Source organism: Neomonachus schauinslandi, chromosome 9, assembly GCF_002201575.2.
Source record: "Neomonachus schauinslandi chromosome 9, ASM220157v2, whole genome shotgun sequence".
NCBI lineage: Eukaryota > Metazoa > Chordata > Mammalia > Carnivora > Phocidae > Neomonachus > Neomonachus schauinslandi.
The window spans coordinates 114,516,467-114,542,899 of NC_058411.1; the positions used below are offsets into that span (position 1 = coordinate 114,516,467).

The following is a 26,433-nucleotide window of genomic DNA, read 5'->3' on the forward strand; positions in this document are numbered from 1 at the left end:
GGGGTCACAGAAAGAATATGGTGTCTGAGTTGGCAGTGTTCCCAAGCATTGTAGCAGGGAAACTGCCTACAATGAGCAAGGCCTGAAAGTGGGCTCTTAGTTCCATTTGCCATTAACAGTGAACCACCATAAAATTGGGCAACCACTTTCTGAGCAGTGGCCCTGCAGGCATCAATCTGTGGTGACCCTCCTCCTTCCCCCTGGAGGATCGGAGCAGGCGTGCTCCACAGTAGTCTACAGACTTTGACACACACGAAAGTGGTTGACCACTTTTCCCTAAGTGTTCACTGAAGAGTGGGGCCAACAATTTTTCAGGTCCAGGGCTGGAGATTGGTGTGCTGACATGTTAAAATTTCTTTCCATCCTCTAAAGTGGCGCAAAACCTTCAGGGATCAAAAGCCGCATAGAACAACTTGAAGCAGCTTTCACTGAGCCCAGCCCTCTGGCAAGGGGTGGTGCAGTTGCACCCAGGCAGACACCTGAGAATCGTTACAACAGACCCTTCCCCAAAAGATCAGCAGGAACATCAGGCTAATACCAAGTTTATGGATTACACAAAACTGAAAAATTCCAGCACTAGGGGAAAATGGTATATACAATTTGAGGTTTTTTTCCACAAGTCTTTCAGTTTATAATTTTCTTTTCTTTTTCTACTTTTCAATTAGTTTATTTTATCAACTCTTTCTTTTTAAATTTTCATTTTTACATTTAAATTTTATAGATATATTCTTGGGTGCCTGGGTGGCTCGGTCATTAAGCGTCTGCCGTCGGCTCAGGTCATGATCCCAGGGTCCTGGGATCGAGTCCCACATCGGGCTCCCAGCTCCGCGGGGAGCCTGCTTCTCCCTCTGCCTCTGCCTCTCTCTCTCTCTCTATCTCTCATGAATAAATAAATAAAATCTTTAAAAAAAAAAGTGTCCTTTTCAAAAGAAAATTAAAAAAATAAATTTTATAGATATATTCTTCCTTTTTGGCTTCCTTTCATTGTATTTATTTGTGTGTGTGTGTGTGTGTGTATACACACATTTATGTATATGTATGTATGTATGTATATGTGTGTATATGTTTTTCTTTCTTTACAATTTTGGGATCTAGTGTCTGTTAGATTTTATTCTCTTTCCCCTCCCCCCCTTCTCTCTGTTTTTTTGGTTTCTGATCTCCAGATTTGTCTAGTGTATATTTCACTGGGGTCGTGTTTGATATTTTTGATTTTGTTCTCTCATTCATCTATTCTCCAGACAAAATGACTAGAAGGGGAAATTCACAACAAAAGAAATAACCAGAGGTAATATTCTCTGCCATAGATTTAATCAATATGGTAATATAAGAAAATGTCACAGCTAAAATTCAGAATAACAATTATAAAGATACTAGCTGGGCTTGAAGAAAAGCATAAGACACTGGAGAATCCCTTAGTGCAAAAGTAAAAGAATGAAATCTAACCAGGCTGAAATTAAAAATGCTTTTACTGAGATGCAGTCTAAAATGGATGTTCTAAAGGCGAGGTAAATGAGGCAGAGGAGAGAGTGACATAGAAGACAAAATGATGGAAAATAAGGAAGCTGAGAAAAAGAAAAACAGCTAATGGGTTATGAGGGGAGGCCTCAAGAAATCAGCGATACCATAAAGTGAAACAATATTAGAATTATTGGGATCCCAGAGGAAGAAGAAAGAGAGGGACAGAAGGTACATCTGAGCAAATCATAGCTGAGAACTTCCCTAATCTGGGGAGTGAAACAGGCATTCAAGTCCAAGAGGCACAGAGTACCCCCCTCAAAATCGATAAAAATAGATCAACCCCCTGACATATAATAGTGAAACTTGCAAAGTTCAGAGATAAAGAGAAAATCCTGAAAGCATCTCAAGACGAGGGGTCCTTAACCTACAAGGGTAGAAACATTAGACTGACCGCAGACCTGTCCACAGAGACCTGGCAAGCCAGAAAGGGCTGGCATGACATATTCAGGGTACTGAATGGAAAAAATATGCAGCCAAGAATACTTTATCCACCAAGGCTGTCATTCAGAATGGAAGGAGATATAAAGAGCTCCCAGTACAAACAGAAACTAAAAGAATTTGTGATCACTAAACCAGCCCTGCAGGACATATTACAGGGGATCCTTAAGGTGAAGAGAGAGCCCAAAAGTAACATAGACCAGGAAAAAATAGAGACTATGTATGGAAACAGTGGCTTTACAATGGCACTAAGTTCATATCTTTCAATAGTTACTCTGAATGTAGATGGACTAGGTGCTCCATTCAAAAGACACAGAGTATCAGATTGTATAAAAAAGCAAGACCCATCCATATCCTGTCTACAAGAGACTCATTTTTAGACCCAGAGACACCTCAAGATTAACATGAGAGGGTGGAGAACCATTTATCATGGTAATGGACATCAAGAGAAAGCTGGGGTAATAATCCTTATATTAGACAAATTAGATTTTAAGCCAAAGAGTGTAATAAGGGATGAAGAGGGACACTATATCATACTATCCAAGAAGAAGATCAAACAATTATAAATATTTATGCTCCTAACTTGGGAGCAGCTAATTCTATCAACCAATTAGCAACCAAATTGAAGAAATACATTGATAATAATGCAATAGTAGTAGGGGACTTTAACATTCCACGCACAAAATGGGTAGATCATCGAAGCAAATGAACAAGGAACAAGGGGTTTGAATGACACACTGGACCAGATGCACATCACAGATATATTCAGAACATCCCATCCTAAAGCAACAGAATACACATTCTTCTTGAGTGCACATGGAACATTCTCCAGAATAGATCACATTCTGGGAAGTAAATCAGGTCTCAACCAGGACCAAAAAATTGGGATTTTTCCTTGCATGTTTTCAGACCACAGTGCTTTAAAATGAAGTCAATCACAAGAGAAAATTTGGAAGGAACGCAAATATGTGGAGGTTAAAGAGCATCCTATTAAAGAATGAATGGATCCACCATGAAATTAGAGAAGAATTTTAAACAGTCATGGAAAGAAATGAATATGAAAACACAGCTTTCAAAACTTTTGGGATACAGCAAAGGCCGTCCTAAGAGGGAAGTACCAAGCAATATAAGCCTTTCGCAAGAAACAAGAAAGGTCTCGAATACACAACCTAACCTTATATCTAAAGGATCTGGAGAAAGAACAGCAAGTAAAGCGTAAACCCAGCAAGAGACAATAAAGAATAAAGATTAGAGCAGAAATCAATGAAATAGAAACCAAATGAATATTAGAACAGATCAACGAAACTAAATGATGGTTCTTTGAAAGAATTAAAAAGATCGGTAAACCCTTGGCCAGACTTATCCAAAAGAAAAGAGAAAGGACCCAAATAAATAAAATCATGAATGAAATAGGAGAGATAACAACCAATATTGAAGAAATACAAACAATTATAAGAACCTAAGAGCAATTATATGCCAACAAATTGGGCAATCTGGAGGAAATGGATTCATTCCTAGAGACATATAAACTACCAAAACTGAACCAGGAAGAAATACAAAACCTGAACAGACCCATAACCACTGAGGAAATTGAAGCAGTAATCAAAAATCTCCTGGAGGGCGGGGAAGATGGCAGAGGAATAGGGGACCCTATTCCAACTGGTCCCCAGAATTTAGCTGGATATCTACCAGAGCACTCTGAGCACCCATGAAATCAGCCTGAGATGTAAGAATATCTGGATCTCTACAAACAATATCTCAGGCGGTTGGTTTCAAGGTACGAAGTGGGGAGCCATGATTCCGCGGGCAGATATCAGAGGATAAACGGCAGCAGGAGGGAGCCTGGCTGTGGGGATCCTACACTGGCAGTGAGCGATAGCCTCCTGTGCTGCGCACGGGGCACAGACTTGCAGACCGGTAGCGGTGGGGAAAGGACTTTAGGGCAGCCCCCCCAGGACAGAAACCCAGAGCGGCGGGGTCGCCCCTGCGAACTAGGAACAGCTGGCGGTTTTAGCAGCACAAAGGGCAGAGATGTGCCCAGACGTGGAGGCAGGACTGGGAGCTCTGCAGAGGGGCGCACAACCCCGGACGCTGCAGTTTATAGCACCACAGACAGAAATGGAGATAGTGTGGCCTGGAGAGCTCACTGAAGAACAGACTGTGATCACTCTGCTATGAGGCAGAGGGTTGGAAACGGTCTCTTCCGCTCTGACTCTCAGAAGAGATGCGGAAAGGTGCCAGGGAAATTGGCCAGAGAACAAAAACCCAAAAAAATCGGTTCCCACTGAGCTGCATGACGCTGCACTGCCTCACCGGCGGTGCAGGATCCCCATGGCCAGTCTCCCTCCTGCTGCCGTTTATCCTTTGATATCTGCCCACAGAATCACGGCTCCCTGCTTGGTTCCTCAAAACCAACCACCTGCGATCTTCTGTTTGTAGAGATCCAGATCTTCTTACATCTCAGGCTGATTTTGTGGGTGCTCAGAGTGGTCTGATTGATATCCAGCTCAATTCCAGGGACCGGTTGGAATAAGGTGCCCTACTCCTCCACCATCTTATCCCTCATCACTTTTTATTTCTTTTTTAACTTATATTTTGACCTACTAGTTGTTCAGGAGCAAGTTGTTTAATCTTCACATATATGTGTCTTTACCAGTTTTCCTCTTGTAACAAATTTCTACTTGCATATTATTGTGGTCAGAAAAGATACTTGATTAAGATTTTTATTTTGGTGGCCTAACATGATATATCCTGAAGAGTTTAATTGAGAAAAATGTGTATTCTACTGCTGTTGGATGGAATGATATTTCTGTCTGTTTGGTCCATCTGATCTAGTGTGTTGTTTAAGTTCAGTGTTTATTGGTTTTCTGTCTGGATGATCCTTCCATTAATGAACATTGTGTATTGACGTTCCCTGCAATCATTGTATTGCTATTTCTTAAGATTTTTTTTTTTTTAATTCATGAGAGTCAGAGAGAGAGACAGAGGCAGAGGAAGAGGGAGAAGCAGGCTCCCCACCTAGCAGGGACCCCGATGCGGGACTCGATCCCAGGACCCTGGGATCATGACCTGAGCCGAAGGCAGACACTTAACCATCTGGGCTACCCAGGCGCCCTTCCTTAAGAGCTTTTAATATTTTCTTTATATGCTGATGTTGGGAGGATAAATATTTACAATGGTTATATTCTCCTAATGAGTTGACCCTTTATCATCACAAAATGACCTTGTTTATGTCTTGTTTCACTTTTTTTTGGCTTAAAATCTTTTTTTGTCCGATAAATACAGCTCCCCTCTTTTCTTTTGATTTCCATTTGCATGGATCTCTTTTTTTCCCTTCATTTCACTTTCAGTTTATGTGTGTTCATAAAGCTGAAGTGACTCTTGTAGGCAGCATAAAGTTGGTTTTAGTTTTTTAATTCATTCAGCCAGTCTGTCTTTTGATTGGAGGTTAATTCATTTAAATTTAAAGCAATTATTGATAGGTATAGATTTCCTACTGACATGTTGCTTATTCTTGTTTCTTTTTTTTTTTTTTTTTTTTTTTTTTAAGGTTTTATTTACTTATTTTGAGAGAGAGAGAATGAGAGAGAACACATGAGAGGGGATAGGGTCAGAGGGCAATGCAGACTCCCTGCCAAGCAGGGAGCCCGATGCGGGACTCGATCCCGGGACTCCAGGACCATGACCTGAGCCGAAGGCAGTCGCCCAACCAACTGAGCCACCCAGGCGCCCTCTTGTTTCTTTGTAATTCCTTTTTTTTTTTCCTTTCTTCCTGTTTTGCTTTCTTTCTTTGTGATTTGATGATTTTCTGTAGTGTTATGATTAGATTCCTTTCTCTTTCTTATTTGTATCTCAAGTATAGGTTTTTGTTTGGTGGTTAACAGAAAGCTTACAGAAAACATCTTGTAGTAATGATAGTATATTTTAGCTGATAACAACTTAACTTTGAATGCAAACACAAGGGCGTTTTTAGAGCCTTCCTCCTGCTTTGTTTTTGATTTTAAAATTTACATCTTTTAAAATGGAATAGCCATTAAGAAATTATAGTAGTTATAGATATTTTATTACTTTTGTCTTTAACCTTTATATTAGAATTATAAGTGATTTACCCACCATTATTACAATGTTAGGGTATTCTGAGTTAACTAAGGATTTTCTTTTATCACTGAATTTTATACTTTCTTTTCTTCTTATGTTACTTATTAGTGTCCTTTCATTTCAACTTAGAGAATTCTTTTTGACATTTCTTGTAAGGCTGTTCTAGTGTTGATGAACTCCTTCAGATTTTGTTTGTAGGAAACTCTTTATCTCTTTTTCAGTGCTGAAGGACAACTTTGACTGGTAATGTATTCTTGGTTGGCAGTTTTTCTTCTTTCAGTACTTTGCATATATCATCCCACTCCCTTCTGGCCCTCACAACTTCTCCTGAAAAATCTGCTCATAGTCTTATGTGGGTTCCCTTGTTCATAAGAAAGTTGCTTGTTTTAAGAATCTTTCATTATCTTTAACTTTTTAAAAAAGATTTTATTTATCTGATAGAGAGAAAGAGAGAGAAAGCATGATGGGCGGAGGAGCAGAGGGAGAGGAGGAGCAAACTCCCCACTGAGCAGGGAGCCTGACTTGGGGCTCAACTCCAGGACCCTGAGTTCATGACCTGACCTGAAGGCAGATGCTTAACCAACTGAGCCACCCAGGTGCCCCTATCTTTAACTTTTGACAGTTAGTTATAAAGTATCTCAGTGTGGGTCTCTTTGGATCCATCTTTGATATGTTTTGCACTTCTTGTATCTGGTTGTCTGTGTCTTTCTTTAGGTTATGGAAGTTTTCAACTATCTTTTTTTTTTTTTTTTTAATTAGCTTTCTGTCCCCTTTTCTCTGTCTTCTCCTTTTGAGACCCATATAATGCATATATTTGTTCTTTTGATGGTGTCCCAGAAGTCTTTTAAGCTATCTTCATTCTTTCCCTCCCTCTCTCTCTCTCTCTTTTTTTTTTTTTGTTCCTCTAATTGGATGATGTCCACTGCCCTGTCTTTGAATTCACTGATCCTTTTTTCTGCTTGATTTAGTCTGCTGTTGAACTATTGAATTGAATTTTTCAGTTCATTTATTGTATTCTTCATCCATATTGTATTATCTTTGATCAAATTCTCCCTTGGTTCATATATTTCTCTCCTGACCTTAGTGAGCACCTCTGTTCCTGTTATTTTGAACTCTTTATGGTTCAAATCACTTATTTCCATTTGATTAAGTTGGTTTCTGGAGATTTAACTTGTTCTTTTGTTAAAACCACATATTCTCCTGTTTCTTCACTTTTCCTGATGCTCTATGTTGGTTTCTGTGCATTAGATAATATAGCCACCTCTCCCAGTGTTGTTAGACTGGCCTCATGTAGGAGATGAACCTCATCAGTTAGCTCATCCCATGCTCTTGGTTGCCTCCCAAAACTCTGTGTTTGTTGAAGTTGCTGTGTGTTTTTAGTGCCTGCAGTGGTTGCGGGTGTGTCAGAACTTGTAAGTGTCCCAAAGGCATGGGAAATACCCATATCCCTGTTCTGGTTCTTAAAGGACTACTAATTGCCAGACCCTTTAGGTTCCTGATGCAGGTTAATTGGAAGCATGGCCTTCCAGCAGCATTTAGGAAGTCAGGACATCAGATGTGTAATCTAGCCCCTATTAGGTAGAAACTAGGAGCTACCAGTTCATACTTACTCATTCTGTGCTAATCCAGTGGTAATAGTCACTGGGAGTGCTTCTAACTTATTCCCAGATTAAACCACCTCTTTGTTTTGTGTGGTCGCAGGGTTGTGAATGCTGAACTGTAGAGTTAGGTCATTTGAGAGCCATTCCCTCAACTGGCAGCCATAAAAGATGGGGACACCTAGACTTGTGCACAAGGTCCTTTTAGGGAGAAACTGGACTTGGTTTTACTGTTGGAATGAGCTGAGAGGAGACAGCTGGGGGGAGATACCATCAGCTCTAAAAACTTTTGGGAGGATCCCAGTCTGCCTCTACGTGCAGGCTGATCAGAAGGTTGACCCTCAGGAAGCAGGTGGGAAAGTATGCAGTCAGATGCTTTTAAGGGGAAACCCATAAGATGGGTATTTTTGTCTGCTTCCTCTGTACTGACTCCTGGGGTGGGGAGGGTCAGGGGACAATAGTTACATGAAGTGCTTATATGTCCATTTGAAAACTGCTCTTTAAAAAAAATATATTGTTATGTGGGACTTGTGAATGCTGTGCCCTGTTTGCTATGAGAGCTAGGTGATTTGAGGGCCCGCCCCTTAGATGGCAGCTGCAAAATATGAGACAAACTCCTTCCAGGGTAAAGCTGGATACTTGGTGCTATTGTTGGAGTGAGCCAGAGGGAGAATGTGCAAAGTGCTCACTGGCTCATTCAGGCTCCTGGGAACATCTCACTTAGCACATAGATTCAGGCTAATTAGAAGTTTGACCCTTAGGAGCAGCTGGGAAAGTATGTAGTCAAACTTCCAGGGAGAAACTGGGAGATGGGTGTTTTTGCCTGCTCCCTTTTCACTGAGCCTGGAGGGAATAGTCATGGAAAGTGCTTGTGTGTCTGTTAAAACTGCTTCTTTGTTTACTGTAGTCTTGTAGGACTTGTGAATGCAAGCATATGTTGACTCTCAGAGATTGGTAATTTGGGTATGTGTCCCTCACATGATAGCCCTAGAGGTTGAGGTGTTACATGTGTGGTACAAATCCTTTGCTTCTTAGGGAGAAGCTGAGAATTGGCAGTTCCCTTCTTTTGGAAAGTGCCATGCCATGGGTGGGGTTTATGGTGAGAGTGTATCTCAGTTTTTCCTACCTGTTTCCATGTGGGTATTTTCTCAGTTGCCCAGTGTGCAGGAGTCACTCAACTAGTTTCTGCATTTCTCACAAAGAGAATTGATCTGTGTGGAGCTGTGTGGAGCTGTGTATTTGGTTCATCTGAGATAGGCTGGAAGGAGACTCCTATGTCACCATCTTGGTGATGTCATTCCCCAGAGTTTTTAATTTCAATGAAATACAGCTTATCAATTCTTTTTTTCATGAATTATGCCTTTAGTGTTGTATCTAAATGGTCATCATCAAACCCAAAGTCATCTAGATTTTCTTCTATGTTATCTTATACAAGTTTTGCGCTTTACGTTTAGGTCTGTGATCCATTTTGCGTTAATTTTTGTGAAGGATGTAAGGTCTGTGCTAGATTATTTTTCTGCAGGTGGATGTCAGTTGTTCAGCACCATTTGTTGAAGACTATCTTTTCTCTGTTGTATTCACTTTGCTCCTTTGTCAAAGATCAGTTGACAGTTATGTGGGTTTATTTTGGGCTCTGTATTCTGTTCCATTGATCTAGTTGTCTATTCTTTCACCAATACCATACTGTCACGATTACTGTAATTTTTTATTTATTTATTTGACAGAGTGCACAAGCAGGGGGAGCATCAGGCAGAGGGAGAAGCAGGCTCCCCGCTGAGCAGAGAGCCCAGGACCCTGGGATCATGACCTGAGCTGAAGGCGGGCGCTTGACTGACTGAGCCACCCAGGCATCCCTACTGTGACTTTATAGTAGCTCTTGAAGTTAAGTAGTGTCAGTCCTCCAACTTTATTCTTTCACTTCAATACTGTGTTGGTTATTCCTGGGTCTTTTGCCTCTATTATAAACATTAGAATCAGTTTGTCAATATCCACAGAATAACTTGCTGAGATTTTGATTGGTATTGCATTAAATCTGTGGATCAAGTTGGGAAGAACTAACATCTTGACAATACTGATTCTTCCTATATGTGAACATGGACTGTTTCTCCATTAGTTCTTCAGTTTCTTTCATCAAAATTTTGTTTTCCTCATATAGTTCTTGTAGATATTATGTTAGATACATTCCCAAGTATTTTATATGTTGGTATGTTAATATAAATGGCATTTTTTATTTTAATTTTTAAAAAATATTTTTATGTATTAGAGAGAGAGAACACAAGCAGAGGGAGTAGCAGGCAGAGTGAGAAGCAGGCTCCCCGCTGAGCAGGGAGCCCCATGTGGGGCTCAGTCCCAAGACCTTGGGATCATGACCTGAGCTGAAGGCAGACGCTTAACCAACTGAGCCATCCAGGCGTCCCAATTTTAATTTTTTTAAAGTAATCTCTACATCCAACACTGGGTTTGAATTTATGACCCCAACATCAAGAGTTCCATGCTCTACTGACTAATCCAGCTAGGCACCCTGGCATTTTTTTTTTTTAGGTTTATTCATTTATTTTAGAGAGAGAGCACAAGTGGGAGGTGCAGAGGGAGAAAGAACCTCAAACAGACCCTGCACCAAGTATGGAGCCCAACACGGGGCTTGATCCCACTACCCCAAGATCACGACCCTAGCTGAAACCAAGAGTCAGACACCCAACTGACTATGCCACACTGGCATTTTTTTAAATTCCAATTGTTCACTGCTGGCATATGTTAAAGCAATTGACTTTTGTGTATTAACCTTATATCCCACAACCTTGCTAATAATCACTTATTAGGTCCCAGAGTATTTTGGTTGATTCTTTAGGGTATTTCATATAGATAAACATGCCATATGTAAACAAAGATGGTTTTGTTTCTTCCTTCTGAATCTCTATGCCTTTTATTTCCTTTTGTTGTCTTACTGCATTAGCTAGGTCTTAACAATATGATGTTGAAAAGGGGTGACGAGAGGAGACATCCTTGCCTTGTTTCTGATCTTGGTGGGAAAGCTTCTACTTTCTCACCATTAAATATGATTTTAGCGGGGCTCCTGGGTGGCTCAGTCAGTTAAGCATCTGCCTTTGGCTCAGGTCATGATCCCAGGTCCTGGGATCGAGCCCCGCATGAGGCTCCCTGCTCAGCGCAAGTCTGCTCCTCCCTCTCCTCCCCGCTTGTACTCTCTCACTGTCTCTCCTTCTCTCTCTTGCAAATAAATAAATAAAATCTTTAAAAAGAATAAATATGATTTTAGCTGTAGATTTTTGGGTAGATGTTCCTTATCAAGTTTAGGAAATTCCCTCTTTTCCTATTTGTTGAGAGTTTTTGTCATGAATGGATATTAGATATTGTCAAATGTTTTTTCTGCATTTATTGGTATGATCATGTGATTTTTCTTCTTAAACCTATTAATGTGATAGATTACATTGATTTTTGAGTGTTGAACTAGACTTGCATAAGTAGAATAAACTGTACTTGGTTGTGGTATATAATCCTTTTTAGACATTGTTGGACTTGATTTGCTAATGTTTTGTAGATGATTCTTCCATCCATGTTCATGAGAGATAATGGTCTGTAGTTTTAATACTGTGTCTGGTTTGGTCATTAGGGTAATGCTGACCTCATTGAGTGAGTTAGTAAATATTCCTTATGCTTCTTTCTTCTGGATAAGATTTTATAGAATTGGTATAATTTTTTTCTTCATTGTTTGCTAGAAATCACTAGTGAACCCATGTGGGCTTGGTACTTTCTGTTTTGGGAGGTTATTGTTGATTCAGTTTCTTTAATGAAGGTAAGTCTTTTTGGACTATTCTTTTGTGTTTTGGTAGATTGTGTCTTTCAAGGAATTGGTCTGTTTTATCTAGGTTATAAATTTGTGGGCATAGAGTTGTTAATACTCCTTTATCATTTTTTAATGTCCATGTATCGTCCCCTCTTTCATTTCTGATTTTAGTATTTTTCTGTCTTTTTTCTTTCTTTTTCTTAACTTGGCTAGGGTCTTATTGAATTTATTGATTTTTTATGAAGAATCAGTGATTGGTTTCATTGATTTTTCTCTGTTGTTTTCCTGTTCTCAGTTTCACTGATTTTGTTCTAATTTTTCTTATTTCTTTTCTTCTACTTTGGATTTAATTTGATGTTTTGTTTTTTTTTTTTAACTTTTGTAAGGTAGAAGCTTAGATGATAGGGTGCCTGGGTGGCTCAGTCGTTAAGCATCTGCCTTCAGCTCCAGTCATGGTCCTAGGGTCCTGGGATCGAGCCCAGCATCGAGCTCCCCGCTCTGCAGGAAGCTTGCTTCTCTCTCTCCCACTCCCCCTGCTTGTGTTCCCTCTCTCACTGTGTCTCTCTCTGTCAAATAAATAAATAAAATCTTTAAAAAAAAAAGGCTTAGATGATAAATTTCAGATCTTTCTTCTTTTTTAACATATGCATTCAATGCTATAAATATTACCTCTAAGCACTGCTTTTACTGCATCCCACAAATTTTGAAAAGTTGTAATTTTCTTTTCATTTAGTTAAAAATATTTTAAAATTTATCTTCAGGTTTATTTTTTGACCCATATGTTACTTAGAAGTGTGTTGTTTAATCTCTATGTATATGGAGATTTTCCAGCTGTTAGTATTTTCTAGTTTAATTTTATTGTGATCTGAGAGCACATATTGTATGATTTCTATCTTGTTAAATGTGTTAAGGTATATTTCATGGTCCAGAATTTGATCTCTCTTGGTGAATGTTCCATGTGACCTTGAGAAGAATGCGTGTTCTGCTATTGGATGAAGTATTCTATAGATGTCAATTATATTTGATTGATATATAGTTATTTGATGATTCTTTTGAGTTCAACTATGTCCTTACTGATTTTGTGCCTCCTGGATTTGTCTAATACTGATACAGGGATATTGAAGTTTTTAATTGCTTTTAACACTTTCTCCTTGTCTCACAATCCTCACCAGTTTAGTAACATCCCATAAGGGGTTAATTCTTAAAAATTTAGGCCATTTATTTGAGGAAAGTGTTGAATATAAGTCCAATTTTATTTAATTTTCCTCTCAGAACTGATGAAAAATAACATAGGAGAATAAGCAGCATATATAAAATCCAGAAACAAGTTATTTTAATTTTTTCTAGTTAAATTCTTAATATCTGTAGATTTAGGCTTTCAAACTATGCCCAAGATATAAGGCAAATAACCATCCACTGGATCAATTTGGGTAAGTTCTATGTCTTTTGGGGTTTTGGTGTTTTTTTTTTTTTAAAGATTTTATTTATTTGACTGGAGAGAGAGAGAGCACAATAGGGGGAGTGTTCCCTCCTGAGCAGGGAGCCCAATGTGGGACTCCATCCCAGGACCCCAAGATCATGACCTGAGCCAAAGGCAGCTGCCCAACCAACTGAGCTACTCAGGTGCCCAGTTGTATATCTTTTGAAGTCTTTGGTTCATTTTCTGTTTTTTAATTTTGTAGACTTTAGCCCAGGGAACTCTGGGAGGCATTTCATATTGGCACTGAATGAAGGAGCAGGTCTATTGAATGGTGGTTTCTCTGTGCTGTGACGGTTTGTCAAACTCCGCTTTCTCTACTCCAACTGTCTTGAATCTCTGGGATTTGATCACCTAGCTGTGCTTATTTTTGCTATAGTATAACCTGCATAAAACTAATAAATATTTGGGCGCCTGGGTGGCTCAGTTGGTTGGGCGACTGCCTTCGGTTCAGGTCATGATCCTGAAGTCCCAGGATCGAGTCCTGCATCAGGCTCCCTGCTCTGCGGGGAGTCTGCTCCTCCCTCTGACCCTCCCCCCTCTCATGTGCTCTCTCTCTCAAATAAATAAAATCTTTTAAAAAAACCTAATAAATATTTATATTTATCGTGATTAACTAATATTTAGCTGTATTAATAGTTAATATTTATTGATTACTCATGTGAGTCAGGAACTATTCTAAGGGCTTTACACAATTAGGTTTTTCTTTTGAGGATTAAAAGAAATAAGAGGTTGGTTATACTTATATATCTCTTTTACAGGTGACAAATCTATTAAGCAACTTGCTCAAGATTATGATTTGTAAGTGACAAATCCAAGTTTTCAACACAGGGCTGCCTTGCTCCAAAGTTCATTCTCTTAACTGCACTACATGCCTCAATCCCGAGGACTATCTGACTAAGTTTTAGAAACCAATTGCTTAGGATTGAAAGTATAGAACAACATGAAAGTTGTGCTCTCTTATAACAGCAAAACACGTATTTCTAAGTTTTCTAATTCTCAGCCCCAAATCTTATTCTTATAAATATAGCTTTAGTACTTTTTACTTCCTAACAGTGACAAATTGTGGTTTATACCAAATTGAGAATATAAAATATAGAAAAGTGCTTAGATGCTTTTTCTTTGAAATTACTGCTTTAGAGGGAGGAAAATATATCCATGGGTGTTTTAATTTAGTCCCAGTAATATTATCACTAACTTCCTCCCTCTCTCCATTTGTTCCTTCTTTCCTTTTTTCCTATTGGAATAGATTGTGGTACTTTGTAGAAATTAAGCTTTTGGTATTTTAGTTTCTAATCTTGTAAATGTGCCATTTTTCTATATTTGGAAAGAGAGGTTTAATGTTTTCATTTGAAATAAATTTGAGTTCCTAATATTAAAGTGTTATTTTATTAATGGTGCTATAAAATTTCATTTATCATTGTGTTTTTTTTTTTTTTTTTAAAGATTTTATTTATTTATTTGACAGAGAGAGACACAGCGAGAGAGGGAACACAAGCAGGGGGATTGGGGGAGGGAGAAGCAGGCTTCCCGCGGAGCAGGGAGCCCGATGCGGGGCTCGATCCCAGGACCCTGGGACCATGACCTGAGCCGAAGGCAGACGCTTAACGACTGAGCCACCCAGGCACCCCTATCATTGTGTTTTAATAAAACCTCTTATTTCTTATTTCAAAGCTTTAATGAAAATCTAGTTATATACGTTCTCTTTCACAGAAAATTGTGTTGTGTAAAAATGATTTTATTTTATTTTATTATTTTTTTATAAAGATTTTATTTATTATTTGACAGAGAATGAGAGAGAGAGAGCACATGAGAGGGGGGAGGGGCAGAGGGATAAGCAGACCCCCCGCCGAGCAGGGAGCCCGATGCGGGACTCGATCCTGAGACTCCGGGATCATGACCTGAGCCGAAGGCAGCTGCTTAACCAACTGAGCCACCCAGGCGCCCCAAAATGATTTTATTTTAGTGTCTATTTTTAAAAATGGGGATGAAAGTCCTCTCCATTCTCTACCAAGTAGACAGAATATTTTTATATAGATTGTATTTATATTTCTAAAAAGTACTGATTTTATTTTCTTTCATCAAAGTTAAAGTAAAAGCCTTAGGTGATTGGATGACAAGGTTCTACCATTCTATGAAAATGTCAGGGGTCTTTTTCCATATGAAGTTAATAGTGGCTCCATCATTCTATAAAGATGCAAAACTACAATGAAATATATCACCTCACACCTATCAGATGGCTAAAATCAACAACACAAGAAACAACAAGTGTTGGTGAGGATGTGGAGAAAAAGGAACCCTTGTGCACTATTAATAGGAATGCAAGGTGGTGCAGCCATTGTGGAATAATTATGGAGTTTCCTCAGAAAATTAAAAATAGAACCACCCTATGATCTAGCAATTGCAATACTGGGTATTTACCCTAAAAATACAAAAATACTAATTCAGAGGAATATATGCACCCCCTTTGTTTTTTGCAGCATAATTTACAATAGCCAAATTATGGAATCAGCCCAAGTGTCCATCAGTAGATGAATGGATAAAGAAGATGTGATACAGGGCGCCTGGTGGCTCAGTTGTTTAAGTGTCTTCCTTCGACTCAGGTGGTGATCCCAGGGTCCTGGGATCGAGTCCCACAATGGGTTCCCCTCTACCCTTCCCCACTCCTTGTGCTCTCACTCTCTCTTTCAAATAAATAAAATCTAAATAAAAGATATATATATAATGGAATATTATTCAGCCATAAAAAGGAATGAAATCTTGCCATTTGCAGCAACACAGATGGAGCAAGAGAGTATTATGCTTAGATAAATAAGTCAGTAAGAGAAAGACAAATCCCATATGATTTCACTCATCTGGAATTTAAGAAACAAAACAAACCAGCAAAGGGGAAAAAAGAGAGTGAGACAAACCAAGAAACAGACTCTTCACTATAGAGCTCAACCTGATGGTTACCAGAGGGGGATTAAGAGTACACTTATGATAAGCACTGAGTTATGTATAGAATTGTTGAATCACTATGTTCTACACCTGAAACTAATATAACACTATGTCAGTATACTGGAATTAAAAGAAAAAGCTTAAAAAAAAGAAGAAAAGAAAAATTAAAAAACAAAGCCTTTTTTTTTTTTTGGTAAAATCAAGCATTTAAAAATGCACAGTGACTTTTCTTGCTCAAATTTATCTTTCATGAGGACTTTTCTGGTTATTTACCTGAAATATTTAAAGACCAAATGTATAGTTGCAGCTTGAATTATCTGTCTTCCACAAAATTGTCTAGGGGCTACATAGTGACAAAAGGGAAAAAAACTGGCTTCACTGCAGTTCAGTCATAAGACTGAAGTGATCTATTATCTGTATGCTTCATTTCCATTTTATTTTTTAATCTTTCATGTGTGCTTGAAAAAATACATATATTCTCTGGGTACAAAGATTTATGATATTTACTGGATCAAGCTTGTTAATTGTATTATTTTTCTGATTCTACCTCGCCTTTTAACTTGAGAGTAAGGTACATTTAACATTCCTATAGTGAGATTAAGGATTTATCTTCTTGTGTTTCTATCCATTTTTATCTTATCCACCCATTTCAAACAGTATTGTTAAATATGTAATTGTTTTCTCATGGGATTTTATCTTTTATTAGTATGAACCATTTGTCTTTATGTCATTTTGTGGTTTTTGCCTTGAAATCTATTGTCTGATAGTGTTATTGGTGCGTGGTGCTAGGTTAGCATTTAGCTGCATTCTTTTTCATTCTCTTATTTTTTTAACTTTGTCAGCTAATTTTAGGTATGTCTCCTGGAAACAGTACAAAGCTGGATGGTAAGTGTTATATCTTATTATTTTATATTACTCAATTTAAAAACCTTTGTCTTGGGCCCCTAGGTGGCTCAGTCATTAAGCGTCTGCCTTCGGCTCAGGTCATGATCCCAGGGTCCTGGGATCGAGCCCCTGCATCGGGCTCCCTGCTCAGCGGGGAGCCTGCTTCTCCCTCTCCCACTCCCCCCCTGCTTATGTTCCCTCTCTCGATGTGTCTCTCTCTGTCAAATAAATTAAAATCTTAAAAATAAATAAATAAATAAATAAATAAATAAAAACCTTTGTCTTGGGGCACCTGGGTGGCTCAGTTGGTTAAGTGTCTGCCTTTGACTCAGGTCATGATCTCAGGGTCCTGGGATCGAACCCCGTGTTGGGCTCCCTGCTCAGTGGGGAGTCTGCTTCTCCCTCTCCCTCTGCCCCTTCCTATCCAGCTCGTGCTCTTTCTCTCTCTAATAAATAAAATCTTAAAAAAAAAAAAACCTAAAACCTTTGTCTTTTAATCTGAGATTAATGTCCATATAATTATTATGGTTATTGATTCTATGGAATTATTACTACCAACCTGTTTAAGCTTTTTAAATTCATTATGTTTTCTTCTTTTGTTTTTATTTTTTCCTTTGACTGTGCTTTCTAGGCTGATCAACTGTTCTTCATTCTGTCCTTTTTTATTCGGTGGTTTAGAAATCTTTGCATTTTTATCTCATTTTCCATTTGTTCCTCTTACATTCAATTTGACCACAAATTTAAATATATTTTTCAGATCTAATCATTGCTAAAAAAATCTATATCCTCTCTTTGACCAATACTGAATGGCTTCATACTCCTCCTTATTTCTCATTTTGAGAGCTACCTGATTTGAGTTTCACATTATTTCATTTTTTAAAAAATTATGCATCAGCTATTATTTTGACATAAAAGGAAAATATAATCTTTATTTCTTCCTCATCTGGTCTCTTTCTCTTCTTACCATTAGGCATCTTGTCAGAATTTCAGGATCTAGTCTTCTGTCTCTTAGTTTTTTTCTCATGATTTTCTTTTCTTTGACTTTTTGCATTAGATTCAGAGTGAGTTACTTGGCTTAATCTTCTAATTCACTACATCTTTTTCATAGTGGTTTCCTGCAATACAATTCTGATGCTAACCACCTGTAGTTAGTGTTAGATTCCGTGGATTAAAGTGCATCTTGCTTGACAAAACTGCCTTACTTCAGATGCCAGTTGCAAGTTAGGGGTCCCCAGACCACCTGTTCTCTTTGACTTCAAATTTGGAGGTTCCCACAACCCCTCAGGTTCAATAAATTCACTAGAATAACTCACAGAACTTAGGAAAGTGTTCTATATATGATTATAGTTTATTATAATGGATATAAATCAGGACCAGCCAAATGTGAGACCTATAGGGCAAGGTGTGGGAAGGTCCTGAATGCAGAACTTCTGTGGTATCTCCCTGTGGAATCAGGATATGTTACCCTCCCAGTATATGCATGTGGTCACCAGCGAGAAACCTTTGCTGAGCTTCTGTGTCCCTGGTTTTTATTAACTTTTATTGTCATTATGTAGGTATGATTGAACTCAATCTCTAGTGCCCTTCTTCCCCCTTCCTCCCCAGTGATTGGACTGGCTCAAAGCTTTGATTAGAGGGTTGGCCCTGTAATCCCATTGTCAGTTTCTTTGGTGACCAGCCACATCTTGATCATCTTATTGGTATAAATTCATAACCTCAGGTATGATCCAAGGGGTTGATGAATAACAAAGACACTCCTATTACTTGGGAAATTCCAAAGATTTACTCTCCCTCCCAGGAAGCAGAGACAAAGACCAGATATATTCTTTATTATATAACACATTGTATTGGTTCTCTTTAAGTATTTGGTGGTTCTTAGTTGTATGCTGACTCATATTTGAGATTTATTCTGCTTTCCTCCCTCTGAATGCTGTTTCTTCATATTATCATCTCTTCTTCAATCCCCTTTAGCCCCTTGGGCTCTTCCAGCATTCCACCCTGGGGCAAACTTGTCTGTTGCCTGCTGCTTAGCTAACATAAGTGGAAGATTCAGTAGGAAGAGTTAATCCATTTAGATGTTTTTATTTTAGTCTTCCTATTATTTCCCTTACTAGTGAATCCAGGCCACCCTTCTCCTCTTACCCATTTCCTCTAAACACAGAATATTCTCAGAACGTTTTCCACCGTTTGCATCACTCCCTTCCTAAGCATATTTAAGCTTCATTCATTTCTGCTATAACTGCCATCCCATCTCTTTTCTTTTAGAGCTCTTAATTTTTTGTTCTGCTAATTACACTATTTTCTCTCACGCATATTTTTTTTTTCATTGAGAAATACTATTTGTTTTGGAGGTAGAGAGAAAGCAGACACATTATTTATTTATTTATTTATTTATTTATTTATTTATTTATTTATTTATTTATTTTAAAGATTTTATTTGTCAGAGAGGGAGAGAGTACAAGCAGGGGAGCGGCAGGCAGAGGGAGAAGCAGGCTCCCCACTGAGCAAGGAGCCTGATTTGGGGCTCAATCCCAGGACCCCGGGATTATGAAGTCAGCCGCAGGCAGACACTTAACTGACTGAGCCACCCAGGCATCCCTAATTTTAGAATTTTGATCCAATCTCTCTTCAATTATATTTTAAAACTGATTATTGCCAATCTGTAGGAAATACCTTGTTCTTCATATATTCATTTTGTAGTTAGCTACTTTATTTTCTTACTAGTTCTGTGACTTCCTTGTTTGATTTCCTTTGGGTTTCCTAATAGTATTTTGATCTTCTTTATCTATTTTCTTCTAATATTTATAGATTGGTGTTTTTTAATTATCTCATTGGATATTTCTGAGGCAATATTTGAAAATAGTAATAATGGGTCAGACTTTTTCTTTTTTTTTTTTTTTTAAGATTTTATTTATTTTATTTGACAGAGACAGAGACAGCGAGAGCAGGAACACAAGCAGCGGGAGTGGGAGAGGGAGAGCAGGCTTCCCGCCGAGGAGGGAACCCGATGTGGGACTCGATCCCAGGACCCCGGGACCATGACCTGAGCCAAAGGCAGACGCTTAACGACTGAGCCACCCAGGCGCCCTGGGTCAGACTTTTTCTAAGTTCAAAGGACTAGCTTTTGAATTTATTCACTAAGTCTGTTCTTTGTCTCTTACAGTTTATGATTTTATTTTTGTTTATGCTTTTCTGAGGTTTGTTTTATTGACATACATGTTTTGCAAATGAGAGTTATATAATCTCTAATCTGTGATCCTCACTCTTGCAATATAGATTGTATAATTCTCATTTTACATTTGAGGAAACTGTGGCTCAGAGTGTTTAAGTAGCTTGCCCACGGCCATATTACTAGTAAGGGGTGGAGCCAACATCCACACCTAGTTCTCTGACTCGAATTTATTTTCATTTTTACTGTTCTAAAGAAAACATTTAGGACTATGAAACATCTTCCTAGGACACCTGTTGTAATACATAGTAATCTTGCATGGTTTCAGTTATCTAGGTGTATTGATGAAAAATTTTGAAGACAAATTCCCAAAGATAAGGATTCCAAAATTTTAACTTTTTCTTTTTTTTTTTTTTAAAGATTTGATTTATTTATTTGACAGAGGGAGACACAGCAAGAGAGGGAACACAAGCAGGGGGACTGGCAGAGGGAGAAGCAGGCTTCCTGCTGAGCAGGGAGCCCGATGTGGGGCTCGATCCCAGGACACTGGGATCATGACCTGAGCTGAAGGCAGACGCTTAACGACTGAGCCACCCAGGCAGCCAAAAATTTTACTTTTTTAAAAAAAGATTTACTTATTTATTTCAGAGAGAGAGATAGAGAAAGTAGGGGGTGGGGCAGAGGGAGAGAATCCCAAGCAGACTCCCCACCAAGTGCAGAGCCCAATGGTAGGGCTCTATCCCAGGACCCCAAAATCATGACCTGAGCTGAAATCAAGAGTCCAGCTGCCCAACCAACTGAGCCACTCAGGTGCCCCCCAAATTTTAACTTTTTAATTTAATTTTTTTAATACATTAAAATTAGAAATTATATGACTTCTGGTCTTAAGGAATATATGGTGGACACTATTGACTGCTTCCTCAATAGCCACTTCCCCCTTCTTCTTTTATCAAAACCCATATTTTGTTCAGTTATCAAGGTGGTCTTCTATTTCAGGTAATGTTTGGTCCCTTCTGAACTGTAAGGGCGCTGACTTTTTTTTTTTTTTTAAAGATTTTATTTATTTATTTGAGAGAGAGAATGAGATAGAGAGCATGAGAGGGGGGAGGGTCAGAGAGAGAGGCAGACTCCCTGCTGAGCAGGGAGCCCAACGTGGGACTCGATCCCAGGACTCCAGGATCATGACCTGAGCCGAAGGCAGTCACTTAACCAACTGAGCCACCCAGGCGCCCAAGGGCGCTGACTCTTAATCATCTAACTCAAACATGGTGATTCCATTCTCCTTGCCAGTGATTGGTTTAGAAATGAGCAAATGATATTATTCTGGCCAATAATACTGGAGGAAAAGTCTGCTAGGTACTCTAGGAAAGTTTTCCTTACTTAAAAAAGGCATAGGGTAAAGAGTTTTTTTATACCTCTGGATGTCATCTCAGTTACTTCCAGATTGCTGTAGCAGGCATGAGGCCATGAATATAGGCAGCCTACAAAAAAGGTTGGCAGAGCACAAAAAAAGAAAGATCCTGGGTCCTTGATGACATCCCTTTAACTTTTGTTTAAGTCATTTTGAGTTGGTTTGCACTTGCAGACAGGGCATCTTAACTGATAGAGAATTTATTGAGAATGTGATATGATATGTGACCAAATCATATGTTTTACAAGTGCTGAGCAAGGTATACTTTTGATTTTAGTTAAAAGCAGAGTTTTATAGTCATATTCCTGCTTTGATTCTAGACTTTTCCATGTAATGAGCAAGTTACTTAATTTCCCTAAGCCAGGGATTGGCAAACTTTTCCTATAGAGGTCCAGATAGTAAATATTTTGGGCTTTATAGGCCATACAATTTCCATTGTACCTACTTAACTCTGCTATTGTGACATGAAAGCAGCCATATGTAAATGAATGAGTGAGTGTAGCTGTGTTCCAGTGAAACTATTTATATTTGAATTCCATATTTCAAATGGATATAATTTTTACATTTTCTTTTTTTTTTAATTTTTACATTTTCATAAAATATTCTTTTTGTTGTTGTTTAACCATTTAAAAATGTAAAAAACCATTTTTAGCTTGAAGGCCATCAAAAACACCACCAATTCTAAGCAGTAAACTCTTCATCTGTAAAATAGGCATGATTAATACCCACCTATGCCAGGAGCACCTTGGAAAATATGATTGAGGTATAAGAGACTTTGTGACCATTTGCTACAGGCATCTAGGAAGAAATGGACTGCTTAACTGGATTTTTAGAGTATAGCCCTGCAAAGCCTTGGTAATTTAATTCCAAAAGCTAATTTATATGACAATAGGAGAAGAACTAGAAGCATAAATGTTCTGCTTCTTAAATCTTGGTCTCTGGAGACATTAAGTATAACTTGCTAATTATGTTATTTCTTTTAGAAAATAGAAGTTGTTTTTCTCTCAGTATCTGAAATGAAAAAAAATTATTCCATATCATAACTGTTAACTTATAAAAGAGGAGATCATGTCACTTTGTCACTTTAGGAAACAGTCTTCAGGTCATACCAAAGACACTGACCATGGATGAACTGCTCCCCTGCTCCCCACTTTTTTTTCCTCCTAATAATGGCTGACAGAAAAGAGGCAGTCTCAGCTGCTCAAGCATTTGCAATAAAAACCTCATTAGCGGGTATCTTAGAAACTATAGGAAGCAATATCTGATTATAACATAATATTAACCTGACTAGAAATAAAAGGGTCTTGTTGCAAAAGGCTCTTTGGTTGATTTCTGTCCCTTAGATTTCTGAATTTTTTACTCTCAACTTTATAAAAACAAAACAAAACAAAACAATAAATTAATTAGGACCTGACAAAAGGAGGTGAGTTCTCTCTGATTTTTGGCAAGGATTCTTAAGATCACTAAATTAGCATTCAGATTACATATACAGATTAAAGCAGATAGGTGTAAAGGTGTAAAACTTTGTGGGAATTCAAAAATTAGCCATTGTTAATTCAGTTTTTTGTTATTTTTTATCCTTGCTTATTTTATGTCTCTTGGAGCTGTCAAAACTTGAGAGGTGTGGATGAATCATTACTACTGTAGTATTTCTGTCCATTTCTCTTTATATCTAACATTTTAATGCAATGTTATTTGGTACACAGTGGTTTAAGATGTTGCACTGTAAAATATACCTTTTATTAATATAAAGTGAACTTTATTATTCTATTTATTTTTACCTAAATTCCATTTTGTCTGATCTTTCTTTCTTTCTTTTTTTTTTTGTCTGGTATTTCTATACAACCTAGTTTCTGTTGTCCATCCTCATAATTTTAATCTTTGATTTTTGGTGTTTTTCTCTGAATAACATATAGTTGTTTCTTAGTAGTCTTAAGGGTTTTATCTTTTATGGTGGGTGATTTATAATAATAAATATAAATAATTTAATGATTATCTTTATTTTCCTTCAGCCATCTTATTTTATGTATTATTTTTGTTCTGCCTTGATTCTTTATAACATTTACTGTATGATTTATTTCCTTTAATTCCACCAGTTACTTTAAAATTAAATATTTGTTTTTAATTCTACTTGATTACTTTTACCTGCCAGCCAACCAGCTTCTCTTTAATCTGTAGTTCTCCTTCAGAATCAAGGGTGGAATAGTGAGAACTGGTTTTTTGGTTCAAGATTGTGGATTTAGTACATGGGGACTCATGGTCTTATCTCTTCTTAAATCCCATTAAAATAGACTAGGAAGTGGGGCGCCTGGGTGGCTCAGTCGTTAGGCGTCTGCCTTTGGCTCAGGTCATGATCCCAGGGTCCCGGGATCGAGCCCCGCATTGGGCTCCCTGCTCACTAGGGAGCCTGCTCTCTCTCCCACTCCCCCTGCTGGTGTTCCCTCTCTCACTGTGTCTCTCTCTGTCAAATAAATAAATAAAAAATCTTTAAAAAAATAGACTAGGAAGATATGAAAAGGTGAAAAGGAAAGGAGTTAAGGGTTACCAGTAGACTTGTGATTTTGACAGTTTTCTGGAAGATGGACAGTTTTTTGGAAGATGGAAAACAGATGTTGGTGGATTAAAACCATAGCCCCCAATGTGCTATAAGTAGGCTGCAGTGAACTGGGGGCACCAACCTCTCCTGCCTGCTAGAACCCCAGAGGGACTTCAGGCATAGTCTTGACAGGAAGGACAGAACAAGAGTAAGAAATAGGATTGACTAAGGTAGGGAGGGTGGGAAAGAGTTAACTGGAGATCAATATATAAAACAGCTGTGATAATAACTCCTCCCCTCACCCCCCATGCAGAATAGGCTGGAGGGATTGCAGTCAGGTGTATACTCCCAAGAAAAAAAGAAGTCTCTTTTCTAAAGAAATTAAGTGAAGTCAGTGGGGAGCTGGGACTTCCAATATGGGCTGTTGGCTCTGGAACAGGGGTCAGCAGACTTTATGTGACGTGTCAGATGGCGAATATTTTAAGATTTGCAGGTCTTATAAGGTTACGATTTCTGTGGTATATATTTCTTGCAGTTTTTGTGTTTGTTTTCTACAACTCTTTAAAAAGTAAGTCATTCTTAGCTCAAGGGCCATATAGAAACCTGTGATCTGTAATTTGCTTCCACACTGCTCTAGAAGGTCCTCCTTAATCTCTCATCTGATGGCTCTACAGTTGGCTAGCTAGCTCCTTAACCAGCTCTTTCTGAAAATAAACCTGCCAGTCAGATGTTCTACCCAGGCATATAGAGCACCTAATCATAGTTCTTACTCAAGGTGTGAGGTCTGTTGAGAAACAGATCTACTTAAAAAGCAGCAGAGGAATTCACACCCCTTATCTAGAATAATCAACCAAATACTGCAGTTTTAAATGTGAGTAGACAACCAAGCCTTACCAGATATTTGAGGAAATGCAACAGAATAGAGAAGACCAAGATAAACAGAAAAACTGATCCTGAAAGGAAGTGATATAATGCGGGGCACCGAATAGAACCTAGAGATATTTTTTAACCAGTATATTGTGAGAGATTTGAATTGTTGTTGAATCCCTAAAATGGGAACAGTTGTAGAAAATTAGTAAGAGAATAAAAAGCTCTTTAGGAATTAAAGATATCACTAAAGTTTTAAAAAAATTCAAAAGTAGGAATAAAAGGTACAGTTGAAAAACATCTCCCAGAGCATTGATAAAAGGAAATATAACAAAATATAGACCCAAAGGGGACCAGCCTAGTGTGTTCAACATCCAAATTATAGGAGTTTTATAGCAGAGGGGGAAATTATCAAAATAAATAATAGATAATTTTCCTAAGGCTTAAGGAACATGGGCCTTCATATAGAAAGGGCACAAAATGATTGTCCAGCACTATTTGGAAAAAAATTTTTTGTGAGAATGAGACTGGGTATCATTCTCAAAACTTCAGAACCCCAAACATAAATTGAAGATTTTAAATATTTCCAGGGGGGCAGTGAGAGAACAACCAGACAGGTTACTTCCAAGTTTTAATGATCAGACTGGCATCGGACTTCTATCTTTATTACTGGATACTAGAAGAAAATAAAGCAATATAAAATTTGTTTTCCATGTAAATTAATATGACCAGTCAAATACTGTCATTCAAGTGCAAAGACAGAAGAAAGATGTCTTTAGTCATGCAGGAATTCAAAGTTTCTACCACATCCTGTTTTAGGAAGTCAGTTGATGATGTAATGCAGGAAAATGAGAAAGTAAACCTAAAGAAACACAGGTGATCCAGGAAGTAGAATCGTCCAAAAGGTCATGCAAGGGAAATTTTAGAATGACAGCTGAATTAGGTAGCAGTTCTAGAGAACCTTCAGTACAGATTTGAGCAGGAGGTAGAGGAGAGCTTTGGAAAGGATCTCTCAGAGAATAAAAGGGGACTACATGCAGTAAATAGTATGATTAAGAGCTGAGTATTTGAGAATCTATAATAAAGCACATTATTTTTCAGTCCCCTCGCCCCTGCCAAACTAGATGTACAAATAAGATGCAAATGTAAATATAACATTTTAATCTACAACTTAAGAAAAGAAAATCTATTTTATGTTGCTGCTGGGAATATTATAAGTGGCCCAGATATTGTGACACTGAAACAAAATAAGCTGTTATTTTCATACTGCATGCATTTGCTGTGAATACTATTTACATAGTTATATTAATAAAACTGTGGTTTATTGGTTTTCAACTTTTTTTTTTTTAAGATTTTATTTATTTATTTGACAGGGAGAGACACAGTGAGAGAGGGAACACAAGCAGGGGGAGTGGGAGAGGGAGAAGCAGGCTTCCCGTAGAGCAGGGAGCCTGATGTGGGGCTCGATCCCAGGACCCCGGGATCATGACCTGAGCCGAAGGCAGACACCCAACGACTGAGCCACCCAGGCGCCCCCGGTTTTCAACTTTTAAAGTAAATTTAGAGACAAAATTAAGAAAGACTTTATTAGGGTTACATATCAGAATATAAATGTTGAAAACCTGTGTGATGTAAGAGTCAAGATACAGCTTATCACAACAGAATGAGGAAGTGGGGAAAGAAAAGGTAGAAGC

General features: G+C 38.2%; 1 long non-coding RNA gene across 1 annotated transcript in view; it reads left to right on the forward strand.

Moving 5' to 3' along the window:
* Nucleotides 1-26,433, forward strand: part of LOC110583919 — a 57,167-nt gene that overhangs the window by 25,865 nt on the left and 4,869 nt on the right. Inside the window, exon 2 of the long non-coding RNA XR_002480542.1 lies at nucleotides 16,714-16,756. This is a non-coding gene — a long non-coding RNA (uncharacterized LOC110583919). The remainder of the gene's footprint in view (nucleotides 1-16,713; nucleotides 16,757-26,433) is intronic.